Source organism: Cibotium barometz, chromosome 65 (genome assembly GCF_041138505.1).
Source record: "Cibotium barometz isolate CiBa-2024 chromosome 65, ASM4113850v1, whole genome shotgun sequence".
Taxonomy (NCBI): Eukaryota; Viridiplantae; Streptophyta; class Polypodiopsida; order Cyatheales; family Cibotiaceae; genus Cibotium; species Cibotium barometz.
This window is the reverse complement of record NC_141110.1, coordinates 22,631,225-22,642,049: the sequence shown is the minus strand read 5'-3', so window position 1 is coordinate 22,642,049 and position 10,825 is coordinate 22,631,225.

Here is a 10,825-nt window from a genome sequence, read left to right as displayed (position 1 = left end):
TTTTTATTTACATTTATATATACATACATACATATGTATATATATATGTGTGTGTATATATATATATACATATATATATATATATATATATATATATATATATATATATATATATATGTATGTATGTGTATGTATATATGTATACATATGTTTGTGTGTGTTTAGATGTGTGTATGATATATCTATCTATATATTTAAAAGTGACCACAACTTATCACCCATCTTTGCACATTAAAATTTAATCAAAATTAATTAAATTATGTCGATGTTTGTATTTATATTTTTAAATACATGTATATATGTATAAGTATATGTGTCTATGTATAGGTTTATGTATCTAAAACATAATATTATATATACTATATATTTACATGTGTATGTGTGCGAGAGAGAGAGAGAGAGAGAGAGAGAGAGAGAGAGCTTCTATGTGTGGGAAAGTGTAAGAAGAGAGAGAGTGTGTGTGTATCTAAAACATAATATTATATATACTATATATTTACATGTGTATGTGTGCGAGAGAGAGAGAGAGAGAGACAGAGAGAGAGAGAGAGCTTCTATGTGTGGGAAAGTGTAAGAAGAGAGAGAGTGTGTGTGCCTGTGTGTGTGTGTGTGTGTGTATGTGTGTGTGTGTGTGTGTGTGAGAGAGAGAGAGAGAGAGCAGGTGTGTATATGTGTGTGCATGTGAGAGAGAGAGAGAGAGAGAGAGAGTTTCAACATTTGAGAGTGTGTGTACGTGACAGAGAGAGGGAGAGGGCATGTGTGTGTGTGTGTGTGTGTGAGAGAGAGAGAGAGAGAGAGAGAGATGTTTGTAGAGAGGGAATAGTTCTTTTCTGGAACCTTGGTCGGCCGCAGCAACGTGCAGGTGCAATACTAGTAATTTTTAAAAGCGAAGCAAGTAGATTCAGCCAGGGGAGCCTATAGAGAGAAGGTAGAAGATGCCTAAAAATGAAGACACTTGGCACAAAGAAAAGCAAGCCCTTATATATTATATACAGAAGGTTGTATTATTTTAGAGGATCATGGTTGAAGATTACCATTCCTTCTCCCACTCTTTCCAATAAAAGTGAAAATGTTGTATGTCCATAAAAACGAACACACTCTCTCTCTCTCTCTATACATATCTTTATATAATATATATAAAGAAGGTTTGTGGAAAGGGAATTCTAAGAATTTGTAGCGAATGATGTAAGAGAAACATGGATTTTTATTGAAAAGGTAAAGCAAGGAGACTATGACGATTGACCATGATATCTTTGTACTCTTAGAAGGACAATTAAAATTAGTACTCAAAAGTGTCGTTCAAGGACATTTAAATTTTTGCTCAGAAAGCTGTGACACCTTCGTGTAAGATAATTTTTAAAAAAAGGTATCAATAATAATAAAAGATTGAAATGTCGGGGATCCAAAAATTCATAAGGCATGATGTATAGCACAAGGCTGAAAGCATCTCACTTTTTTTTGAAGTGTTTTTCTTTTTAAACATGAAGTATCTAACAAAAACCACTTTTTAAGTCAGTCAGAGTCAAGACTCGTCCACATATTGTAATTTGTAAAGGATCAATTCACCAAACAAAAATCCAATATCTTTTTGAAAAAAATGTTCTCAAAATAACAAAATAATTAGCCCAAAAGGACACAGGTACCCATCGTCCATCTTATCTTTGATCGATAAATCAAACCAATATACTCTACTCATTTTCTAAATGACACAATTACTCAGTAATCTCTTGTTATTTGGCGTTGAAAAAAGCGCTGCTAATGGGCTCGACTATATTGCAGTGGCAAAAAGCTCAGTGGTTGAAACTATGTGACTTGTTTCATATTGTATCTAAGAGGCAATTCCCGCGCTGCACGAAAAAAAGCCACCTGTTGGAACTATTTGACTGTTGGCGTGGGGGATGAAGATGTCATATTGTTTCTAAGAGCCTGTTCCCGCGCTGCACGAAAAAAAAGCCACCTGCAGGTGTGGTGGAGATCGCCACATCGGGTTGCTGTGATGGGACTCCACAGTCCAGTTCACGCACGGTTAGGGCCTCGTTGAATCTTCGAAATGGCTGACTGGCCCACCATCGGGTGGCCAATTCACACTTGTGCATGGAAAACAGACACTGGGCGTGCAAGCTATCTGGAGGCCCGAATGTGCACAGCCCGGCCAGAATGCCACGATAAGCCCTATTCCATTTACTTTTTTAGATGATGGTGAAGATTATGTACTTTTGTGTCTTTTGGGCATCTTTTAAAGCAACATTTGGGATCGTGGCCACTGCAATGTAACCAAGCCTCTTGGTAGGATCCTAGTCCCAACAACCAAGTCACAAATTCAGGGGAGTGTGAAGTCGCCGTTTGAATCATAACCGAGGATAGTTCCACAAGCCACACTTCAATTTCTTTGTAATATATATACTCAGTAGTATGGTCAAGGTGACTCATGTCTACCTCACGTTCATTGAGGTTTCTGAAACAACATTAAACAAGGTGTCATCTACAGTATTATTTTAGAGGATCACGGTTGAAGATTAGTCAATCTAGCCATGGTAAAGGTGACCATGACGAAGTAGGTGCGGTAGTCAAAAGGGCACTTACTCATGAGCAACTCAAGAGAGAGTATGGATTTGAAGTGTGCGACTGATGCGGTGGCATTCTTGACAGACACCATGAGCACTACAGCAAGTACCAGCTATATTAAGGAGAGTCTTGTGACAAGACTTTTTTGGAATGTATAGATTGGTGATGTGGATAGGTCAAATCCATGGCATTGTGTAGCAATTACCGGCTCTCGCTCACTCCATAGCGTTTGTGGATACAGCAAGGTTGACTCAACCCAGCTCAAAACCAGGAAGTTATCTTGCTATTGCGATGCTTGCATGCACAATGCAACTAGGATGTGTGTGAACAAGGCCTATGTAAAGAAATGGAGTCACATAACACTCATTCCTAAAGAACATGATCCTGTTGAAGATGCTGCCTATAGATGAACCTATGTTTGAGGGACGAGATGAATTTATTGGAACTTACTTACAAGTAGGGGACAATTTTGTTGTACCTGCAGAAAAGGATAATGAAGAGGACTTTTACATGCTAAGGTGCAAGAAGCTACACACAAAAGGATAATGAAGAGGACTTTTACATGCTAAGGTGCAAGAAGCTACACACAAAAGGATAGCATGGGGAAATGAGTGTTCTTGGGGCTTCCACTATGTTATTGGACATTATTACAAGGCTACAGATGCACAACACTATGCTTTGTTGGATCAAGAGCCTGAAGCTATCATCCAATCCCATCTTGTTAGGTGCGCCAAGTTTGAACTGCCCCTAAAAGATGAGACAAGTAATATCTACTTCTTGTCTCATCAAGCATGAATGAGGCTATATATTGTTCATTACCTTATGTAGATGAAAACACTATGAAGCTTTGAAGTTCCATGAACTGCCATTAAAATTAATGTAGCTTTAAAGCACCTTTGTGTTTGAAAAGCTTTGTGTGTGTGTGTGTGTGTGTGTGTGTGTGTGTGTGTGTGTGTGTAACTATTTATGTGTATAACTCTCTATATGTAACTGTGTGTCTAACTTTGTGTTTGTAAATCTGCAGGTGTAACTGTGTGTCTAACTATGTGTAACTATGTGTGAGTGTGTGTGTATCTAACTATGTGTAACTGTGAGTGAGTGAGTGTGTGTCTGTGTCTAGCTATGTGTGTGACCCTCTAACTTTGTGTCTAACTGTGTGTGTGTGTAGCTCTGCAGGTGTAACTGTGTATGTCTAACTGTTCACTACCTTATGTAGATGAAAACACTATGGAGCTTTGAAGTTCCATGAACTGCCATTAAAATTAATGCAGCATTAAAGCACCTTTGTGTTTGAAAAGCTTTGTGTGGGTGTGTGTGTGTGTGTATGTGTGGATGTGTAATTCTATGTGCGTGTAACTATTTATGTGTATAACTCTCTGTGTGTAACTGTGTGTCTAACTTTGTGTTTGTAAATCTGCAGGTGTAACTATGTGTCTAACTTTCTGTTTGTAAATCTGCAGGTGTAACTGTGTGTCTAACTATGTGTAACTGTGTGTGAGTGTGTGTGTCTAACTGTGTGTAACTGTGAGTGAGTGTGTGTGTGTGTGTGTCCCTCTAACTTTGTGTCTAACTCTGTGTGTGTGTGTAGCTTTGTAGGTATAGCTATGTGTCAAACTATGTGTGTAACTGTATGTCTAACTGTGTGTAACTATACGTGTGTGTGACTGTGTAGCTATGTGTCTAAATCACCATATGCTGCCAAGTTTGAACTACCCCTAAAAGATGAGACAAGTAAAATCTACTTCTTGATCGAGCGTGCATGAGGCTATATACTGTTCACTACCTTATGTAGATGAAAACACTATGGAGCTTTGAAGTTCCATGAACTGCCATTAAAATTAATGTAGCGTTAAAGCACCTGTGTTTGACAAGCTTTTGTGTGTGTGTGTGTGTGTGTGTGTGTGTGTGTGGATGTGTAATTCTATGTGTGTGTAACTATTTGTGTGTATAACTTTGTGTGTGTAACTATGTGTCTAACTTTGTGTTTGTAAATCTGTAGGTGTAGCTGTGTGTCTATGTGTAACTGTGTGTGTGTGTAAGCTAACAAACATGATAGGGAAAGCAACAAATGAGAAGATTGCCAATGTATAGAGCATGTCACCTAGTTTAGGGGAGTTTGCATCTATACATCTGTGCTTTGGAGGTGACCTCACAGATGGTTGCAACTGTATATCCAATTTTGTCCACTCTAATCAAAGATGAAGGTGGTAAGACCGGTGATGATATAGATGCATCAGTATAGGTAATGCGTGCATACCCTTGATGTCACACAGCTTGTCATCCCACTGGCCGCATATCACCCATGATCTCACCAACCATGCTAGTGGTATAAGTGTGGGGCCTATCCCCCATAGGCGGGTCATCAGTGTCCACTGCCTCACTAGATGAGCTCGATATCTCAACACTACCAACTTCTAACATGTGCCATTGATGTGATGCTCCCATACAACTAGAATATTTTAGGTTAGGGACAATAGCCAAAACTTTAAAGCTTTAGTCCTGTCCATGTGGATGTGAGTTCGAGTTGACTCACCTCCCTCCTCGCACAACAAGTTATGTGATGTAAAAATAAAGAAATGAAGAAAAAAACATAACATTTCACCAACTTCTATCCATAACTACATTGGTGTGGTTAAAGCTCATGTACTAGCAGAGCAGTCCAACTTCTATCCCTTTTTTGCATACCAAAGATACATCCATAACTACATTGGTGTGGTTAAAGCTCATGTACTAGTAGAGCAGTCCAACTTCTACCCTCTTCATGCCAAAGATATAATCATAACAAGTTTGATATTGTTAAAGATCACATGATAATAGAACATTATAAATTAGCACTTATTTATTAGCTAGGCCTTTTAAGGTCAACTTTCTTGCTACTAAACAAATATACAGTTCCTTTACACACACCACTTTTGGCAAGATCATTGGTAGATGTAGGAAGGAAGGATTGATCTTAGCCCATGATAGCAAAGAAGAGTTAAGCAAGTAAGGCATATCCTTCATTCAAGTTCTTGAGAACCCATATAAGTAAGATGTCCTTCTAAAGGGATATGATGTGAACCTCCTATTAATTGATCAAATGATATCACACATACAACATAGTGGAACTAGAAAAATGAACCATTAAGATTTCTCTTAATACCTTATGGTTTATCCAAAGACAACTCAAAGGAATGTGCGACATCCACAATTGAAATTAGTACATAAAAACTTAATAATTCTTCACAAGAAAATAATACAATTATAAGACATATTTTCAAAACCACTTTATTTCAATCATACATCTTCTCCCATCAGAGATTCACACGACCCCTGAGCTCTAGTTGGGCTCGTAAATATATACCTCCTCACTAACCTATCTTAAGATCATGCAAGGTCTTAATGCCTACATAATCATGGCACAAATGTGCACTTTGTGGTGCCATGCTAGGAATTGCCACCATAGTGAGGTCCCATCTTAACTCCACAAAGTATAGACTATGACACTTTTGTATAAGTGGTACACATACCATAGTACCGTAGTAGCATGTTGAGCAAACCATCATAGTCATGCTCATATAAACTCCACATGGTAATTTATTCAAATAAATACATGCTTTATATATTCTTTTATGAACATAACATAAAGTCCTAGAGATTACATCTCTTAAAAAAATAGAAGCAAAATTACTGTGCAATCTGCTCTTTAGAACAATAAGTCTAAATCGTTAATGAATGTGCCTGACCACTTGTGCTTCCTGCCTAAGTTCTTGCCTACCATATGCTGTAACATGCCTTCCTTTTGTTACATGCTGGGTGGAGTCTTCTTCCTCTTTAAGTCTAAATCATTGAAGGTGGCTGACCACCTGTGCAATCTGCTCTTTAGATCAATAAATCTAAATCGTTGATTAATGTGCCTGACCATTTGTGCTTCTTGCTTGAGTTCTTGCCTACCACATGCTGCAGCATGCCTTCCTTTCGTTACATCTTGGGTGGATCTTCTTCCTCTTTAAGTTACAGAGAGGTCCTTTGTGGAATTTGTAAGAGGCTATTGGGATACATGGAGCACCTGAAAACTTGGACCAAAGTGAAATGCTATCCTCTAACTTCTTAGGTCCATGTAATTCTTGCTCAAAGAGGTGAGTTGGCATGGATTCTTAAATGTAATATTATATTCACAAACTCAAATTTTGAATCCCATATAATATTTGAGATGCACAAGAATTTGACATGTGGCATGGGGAAAAAAACCTAATTTATTAGATACATAAGAATTTGACATGTGACATGGGGAAAGAAACTTGATTTATTAGATGCACAAGAATTTGACATGTAGCTTGTATTGGGCTTTGGGCCCCCTATTAGAGCAAAAAGAGGCTCTTGCTCCACAACCAAGTGGTGGAAGAGAGAGAGAGAGAGAGAGAGAGAGAGAGAGAGAGAGAGAGAGAGAGCTTTTCTCCACATATCCCTCTCATGGATGTAGGTGGACTCTATTTGTGTAATTGATGGTTGTCCTACACATGCTGCTTCTATTCCCCATCTAATAGGTTGTGTTGATGGTGGCTTCTTAGGGATTTTAAATGCATCACTTACCCTTGTAATGCCTTGAGGAATAAGCTTAGTTGTCCCCCCACTCCCTTAGTTGAGCATATTGACAATGAGCTCTATGGACAGAGTTTTGTAGAAAATTGGTAGAGTTTTCCCCCAAAAAATTTACCAAGAAAAATTGGCAGAGTTTCCCCCCAAAAAATTACCAAGAAGGGCTGCTTGAAATGACAGTTTGGTCCAACTATAACAGGTCATGATTTAGTTGTTCCTACCAGCCTTCAAATGCTTGTTGGTAGTTTCCACACCGCTAATTACTTGAGCTCATAATCTTGTCCATGCATCTACCAATAACTATTCTAATTAAATTTATTAAATTACACAGTAGGACCCCCAACCTTGTATAGATCTCTTATAAATCGGATCATCCAGAAAAGGCACTGATGTGCGATAGCGCTCATAATGGGTTAGGATTGATGTTATAGAGGGAGGTGCCTCCCTATCCCTGGTGATGGGATGGCCGAGTATCCTATAGTTTAAATCTATATTGAATGTTGGCCAAATCTAGTGAGATCAATATTAGTCAAGTCCCCAATCAAGGTGAGCTATGAATTGTAGCTAGATTTGGAATGTCCAAATCTATATTTAATGGTAGGCCAAATGTAGTGATAGGAGCAATAAGCAAGTATCGAATAGGGGTGAGGTATGGATTGTAGGTAGATTTGGACAATTATCATAATCTACATTTAATGGTTGGCCAAATCTGCATTTAATGGTATGGATTGTAGGTAGATTTGGATAATTATTATAATCTACATTTAATGGTTGGTCAAATCTACATTTAATTATTGGCCAAATATGGCGAGAGGAGCATTAGGTAGGAGTGAGCTATGAGTTGTATATAGATTTGGACAATTATCAAAATCTATATTGAGTGATTTGTTAAATCTAGTGAGAGGAGCATTAGTCAAGTCCATGGTCAAGGTTAGCATTAGGAAAGTCTCCAATAGGGGTGAGGTGTAGTCAGAGGAGCATTAGGAAAGTCCCCAATAGGAGTGAGCTATGAACTATAGATAGATTTGGAAAATTGTCTAAATATGTATTGAATGGTTGGCCAAATTTTCTGAGAAGAGAATTAGGCAAGTCCCTAATATGAGTGAGCTTTGCGTTATATATAGATTTGGACAATTGTCCAAATCTATATTGAATGGTTAGTCAAATCTAGTGAGAGGAGAATTAAACGAATCCCTAGTAGGAGTGAGCTATGAAATATATATAGATTTAGACAATTTTCCAAATCTATATCAATGGTTGGCCAAATATAGCACGAGAGGAGCATTAGACAAATCCCCAATAAGGCTTATGGAAGTCCCCAATAGCAGCAAACTATGAATTATAGTTAGAAATTGACAATTATCCAAATCCATATTGAATAGTTACAATAGGAGCGAGGTCTAGCAATGAGAGGAGCATTAAGGAAGTCCCCAATAGGAGTGAGTTATGAATTATAGTTAGATTTTGATAATTGTCCAAATATATATTGAATGGTTGACCAAATCTAGGGAGATGAACATTAGGCAAGTCCCCAATTTGGGGTTAGCATTGGTAAATTTTTTCTGCAAGCTTTTTTGACACTCATAAATTTGTGAGCTTTTTTCACACATTAAAATATAATACATATTTAAAAAACAATGCAAGAAGGGCCAACCATAAGATAAAAACTTTTCATCACAAAATTATAACTTATTTAGAGAGATCATTTTAGTCTTACTTATATAAATGATCCAACCCATATCTTAAGGTTGCTCATGTTTGTCGTCTTCTTGATCTTGATCTTGAGTAGAAGTAAGTTGTCCAGTATAGTGGATGGTATAGTGGATGAGTGTAAGATAGAGAGGTCCCTTGTGATGCTAATAGAGAGATGGTCCTTCACAATGCCTAAGGAGCCCTCACAACAATTATCCCACCATGTTCATCTCCTCTGTATGTCTCTATCCGCACACCCTATGCTTCCACACCTCTATGCCTTGATGCTACCAATGCATAGAAATATTCTAGCATGGACAACACCGTATGCTTCTTTGCCTTCTTACAAACATGCATTCAGATACAATAATGCCTCCATGACCTTTACCAATGACCCTTAGCAATGTATCCATGTATCCATATCCTCAATGCCTCCATGGAAACCAGTGTTAAGAAAAGAGAGGGGAATCCCTATGCTCATGAGAGAAGAAGAGAGACTCTAGGTGCTTAAAATCCCATCATTATGTTACCAACTTTTTCTAGGTCCAACATTTTACACTTTTGGTATCAGAAATGAGCTCAAATGGCCCAAAAATGGTAAAATGAATGTATACACACCTACGTTTGGATGACTTTTTTGGACCTCTTTTTTTCTTTCTTTCTAAAAAGCGAGGTTCTAGGAGCACTTGGGTGATCAAAAGAGGGGTTCTAGGAGCACCTCAGTGATCTCCCATGTGCTCTCCCATGTGCTCTTTTTAGAAAAAAGAGGTCCAAAAAATTCATCCAAACATAGGCATGTTTGCAGTCATTTATAGATCACCTAGGTGTTTCCAGAACCCCTCTTTTTAGAAAAAAGAGGTGCAAAAAGGCATCCAAACATAGACATATCTACAATCATTTTAACCATATTTGGGCCTTTTATGCTCATTTTTTATGTCAAAAGTATAAATTTCTACACCTAAAAAGGTTGCTAGCATTATGATGGAATTTTGAGCACCTAAAGTCCATTTGTTTCTCTCATCAGCATAGGGAGTCATTTTTCTTTTCTTAATACATTTGGCATGAAGGCATTAGGGCCTATGGATGAATGGAGGCATTACTAAGGGTCATGGCAACATTGTGGCATTTGGATACATGCTAGCATGAAGGCAATAAGAATAGGCTATTGTTAATGCTAGGGTTCACTTATGCATTGGTAGCATGGAGGCCAAGATGCAAGCATGCATGACACATATAATAGGGGAGGCATTATTAAACTGTGTATAAAGAAGAATGGAGGCATGGAAGAAGGGTAATGGAGGCAAAGAGGCATGAGTGAAGAAGGAATACACACAAAGGGCATAGCTAATGTAGTTGGGGATAGAGGCAAAGAGGCATGAGTGAAGAAGGAATACACACAAAGGACATAGCTAATGTAATTGGGGATGGCATCTATAGGGGATGTGCATGTTAAAAATTGGGTGTCATAGTGGCAATGGGGTAAGATAGTGTTCATGGTATTTTGGGATTTTACGTAGGGAAAAATCTATGTTAATGTATAGTAGTGTTGGGTTTTGTGCATAACAAACTGTAACTTATCAACCCTAAATGTCACTTTCAAGTGTTATTTTATATTATTTTATCTTGTAATACTTGAGTAATGTTACAACTATTGTATATACTAGTACGGTTATGTGCATAGTGGATGGATTAGTCTAATATGCATACATAATGGATGATAATATTTTCATGTTACAACTATTGTATATACTAGTATGGTTATGTGCATAGTGGATGGATTAGTCTGATATGCATACATAATGGATGATAATATTTTCATGTTACAACTATTGTATATACTAGTATGGTTATGTGTATAGTGGATGGATTAGTCTAATATGCATGTGTAATGGATGATAATCTTTCCATGTTACAACTGTTGTATATACTAGTATGGTTATGTGTATAGCAAATGTATGTGTAATGGATGATAATCTCTCCATGTTACAAC